The following is a 4,180-nucleotide window of genomic DNA, read 5'->3' as shown; positions in this document are numbered from 1 at the left end:
AAAGTTCCAGTAAGTTCCAATAGCTATAAATTAAGTGGAATTGAATTGTAATGAACTCTATCTATTAGAATAGTTAGGGTTTGGCACACACATGTACTTGGTACAATATAGTGTTTTAAACAAATCTGAAACAGTTGCTGACATTTCAAGATCAGATTTCATGTAAAAATCTGGATTTCTGGCTTCTTTGGAATATTCCAGAACTCTGGCAGCCCTGGGTTCTGCATTCCCTCCCAACCATAGTCAGGGGGCAGAGCCAAGGCCACGTCTTTCAGACAGGATGCACGTGTTCTAGTTTGCTGTAGTCCCCACCTCCCTTGCTGTGCCCCCCATCCAATCACTGGCTACTTAAGTGGCCTCCAAGGCATCTGAGTTTGAGTCTTATCCTCCTTTACAAACATTTAAAAGTCTAATAATTCCAAGGTTTGGTGAGGATGTGGAGCAGCTGGAATTTTTATACTTTGTGGTGACAGTGTAACTTACCAAGAGTTGTGTTGGGTCACTTTGGAGACTATCCGGTAATTTCTAGTGAAGTTGGAATCATTTGTAAATTGAAGACATGCATTTACCATAACCCAGGATCTCCTTCCCTGTGTTTATACCCTAGACAATACATGTGCCCATGTGTACCAGAGATAACCCCATGTCCATAGACAGGGGAATGATAAACCAATTGTACTGTAGCACCACACCAGAATACTATATGGCAATGATAACGACTGAGTTGCAGCTTCATACACCAGGAATGAAGTTCGGAGATGCAATGTAAGTGAAAAAAGCAAGTGTCAGAAGAATAGAGATGGAACAATCCCTTTTATATGGTGTCCCCAAGCAGACCTGCTAAACAATAACCCATTTAAGGAACTGGGTAGAGGCATTATAATTAAGAGGAAAAGCAGAGGAATAGTGAACACAAAATTCCAGCTAGTGCTTACCTCCGAGAAAGGGAGGAAAATGTGAAGATTCCAAGAGAGTGGTGATGCTCTCTCTCTCTCTCTCTTTTTTTTAAAGATTTTATTTATTGGGGTGCCTGGGTGGCTCAGTGGGTTAAAGCCTCTGCCTTCGGCTCAGGTCATGATCTCAGAGTCCTGGGATCGAGCCCCACATCGGGCTCTCTGCTCAGCAGGGAGCCTGCTTCCTCCTCTCTCTCTGCCTGCCTCTCTGCCTATTTGTAATCTCTGTCTGTCAAATAAATAAATAAAATATTTTAAAAAATTAAAAAAAATTTAAAAAAAAAAGATTTTATTTATTTATCTGACAGAGAGAGACACCATGATACAGGGAACACAAGCAGGGGGAATAGGAGAGGGAGAAGCAGGCTTCCCACAGAGCAAGGAGCCCAATGTGGGGCTTGATCCCACGACCCCCGGACCAAGACCTGAGCTAAATGCAGACACTTAACGACTGAGCTACCCAGGTGCCCAGGTGGTGTTCTACCTCTTGAGCTGGGTAACAGAACTGCCCAGTTTGCTACGTTATTATTATTTAAATTTATTATGGATGATATGAGTTATCCCAATTTTTTTTATTTTAATAGATATATTAAAATATATCGTACATGTGCCTGGGTGGCTCAGTTGGTTGAGCATCTAACTCTTGATTTCAGCTGGGGTTGTGATCTTATCGGACTCCATACTCAGCAGGGAATCTGCCTGCATTCTTTCTCTGTTGCCCTCTGCCCCTCCCTCGCCCCCCACGATTTCTCTCTAAAAAAAAAAAGGAAAGAAAGAAAGAAAATGAAATAGCCAGGTTTTTTTTTTTTTAAGATCTATTTTGCTGAAGCAAAATATCATCACCAGAGAATAAATTGCAGCCATCTTAAGTGCTCGTTTTGATGTGTTTTTACACTTGAACCCACCATCATAATTTTCACCTGAGCAAGACACAGAACATTTCCAGCACCTGCGGAAACTTCCCTTCTAACCACTTGGGGTCACCCCTTGCTGCCCTGGTGTCCTTCACCATAGGCTAGCTCTGCCCATCCTGGGGTTTCACATAAAAGGATTTGTGCAAGATGCATTCTTTGGGGTTTGGCTCCTTTCCCTCCGCTGGCGATGTTCGGGATTCATCCACGTTGCCCGTGGCCGTGGGTTGTTGCTGCTGGGTAGTATTCCATCGTGTGGCTGTTCCTCAGTTTATTTATCCACTTCCCTGGTGATAGACTTTGGTTTGTTTCTGTCTTGGGTAACAAGAACAGAGTTGCTGGGAGCACCTTCACCCAAGTCTCCGTGCAGGCCCGTGTTTTCATTTCTCCGGGTAAATAGCTAGCGGCAGAATGATTGAGTCATGCCACAGACGTGTGCTTCGTTTTAGGCAACTCGAAAAACTCCCTACCTGCCCAGCTTTATCGGAAACTGCCCGACAGTTTTGGTGGAGGATCTGTCCATCCTGTATTTCCTCCAGCAGAGCGGGAGAGCTGTAGTGACCCCCACCTCGACACACTGCGCGGTGCTCAGGGTCGTAAGCTTTACAAAAAACTCTCAGCCAGGAGATTCTCAGCCATGCTGGTATCTGGTTTTAATGGGAACTCAGATAATTTGTAGATCCTTGGGGTCTAGCCCCGTTTTCCTTACTGGCCGTTTGTATAGCTCCTTTTGTAGTATCTGTTCAAGTCTTCTGTTTTTTTACAGCTGGGCTGTGCATTTGGTTACTGTTGATTGATAGCTATTTATATGTTCTGGGAATAAGTCCTTTGTCAGACCACATACACATGCACGCAGGCACATACACACACTGACTATTTTTTCCGGTCTTTGTCTTGTCTATTAGTTTTGTTAATGGTGTCTTTTAATGAGCAGAAAATCTCAATGTGGATGAGATCCAATTTTTTTTTCTTTTTCTTTTTGGTTTAGGTTAATGCTTTGCTTCCCTAGTGTAGCAAAGATATTCGTCTCTGTGTCCTCTGGAATTTTGGTTCTGCTTTTTACATTTAAGTCTATGATCCATTTCAGATTGATTCATTTTTGACATGTACAATGCTGTACCTATTTAATGTATACAATTCAACAAGTTAGGGGTTAAGAATACGCCCATGAAACCATCACCATCAGCAAGGCCTTAGATGTATCCATAACCCCCTGAAGTTTCTTCTTCCTCCTATAATTCTTATTATTTGCAAACTGATTTTTGTATATGGAGTGAGGTAGCAGTTGAGATTTTTTTCCCCTTGATATCCTATTTTTTCCATTGGTTGAAAGCATAATTTCTTTCCCCATTGAGTTGACTTAATGCCTTGGTTTATTATTTTTAAATTATCACTCTCTAAACTGTTATGATTCTCTTTTGTATATGTGTGTGTGTGTGTGTTGTATATATATTTCAGATCTATCTCACTGCCTCAGAGAGCAATATTGTGCTTGGTGCTTGGGAGAATGTAGTGAGCTGACAACTCCTTCCCACCACCGTTGAACTGACAATCTAGCTGTGAGACTGGGGCTTCTGAATGAAGATAAGGGAGATATGGTTTCTTCTATTTGCAAAGACCTAAGTGGAGGAGGAATGGATTGAAACCAGTTGCCCAAATGCAGACTGGGGGACACCTGCCAGAGAACATATTCGTGTGAACAAGATCTGCTGGTCTCAGTGGGCCACAGGCTCCATCCAGGTCAACAAGGTAACTTAAGATCCCCTTCACTGCCTTCATGGTGTATATATAGTTTCTACTGTGTACAGAAGACAGGAAGAAACTGTGGGGATTTGATAGGGGTCCTTTTCCCATATGTCTCATAACCTCTCCTCCACCCCGTACTGTTGGGGGTCTTTTGCCTATCTCTGGGAGAGCGACAGAGCAGACAGGAAAAAATGTGGAGGGGGCTGCATAGCAGGGAGAGGGCTGGGGGTCCTGTCCAATGAAGGGCAGGATACAGGTAGGTCTGAGGCCCAAAGTGTAGAGTTGGGATGCTTTTATCTCTTAGGTAGGCACAGGGAGTCAGACCCCAGCCCTCAGCAAGAAAGTGTGGATTGTCCAATAGGATTCCCAGGGAGAGGGGCTTGCCCCGAATCTTGACAAGCCCCTTTCCATTGTCATATGTCATTCAAAGAGACTCCCATCTCTCCACACCAAGCTCCTCTGACATTGGACACCTTTGCCCTTGAGCTCTGTGGCCTCTGGTCAAAGCACTGAGATGAGGACTCAGCCCTTCCAGGCCATTCACTGGAAGCACGCTTGGTTCCCTTTCAG

This window comes from Mustela nivalis (assembly GCF_964662115.1).
Source record: "Mustela nivalis genome assembly, chromosome: 1".
Taxonomy (NCBI): Eukaryota; Metazoa; Chordata; class Mammalia; order Carnivora; family Mustelidae; genus Mustela; species Mustela nivalis.
Note: the sequence above shows the minus strand (reverse complement) of the source record.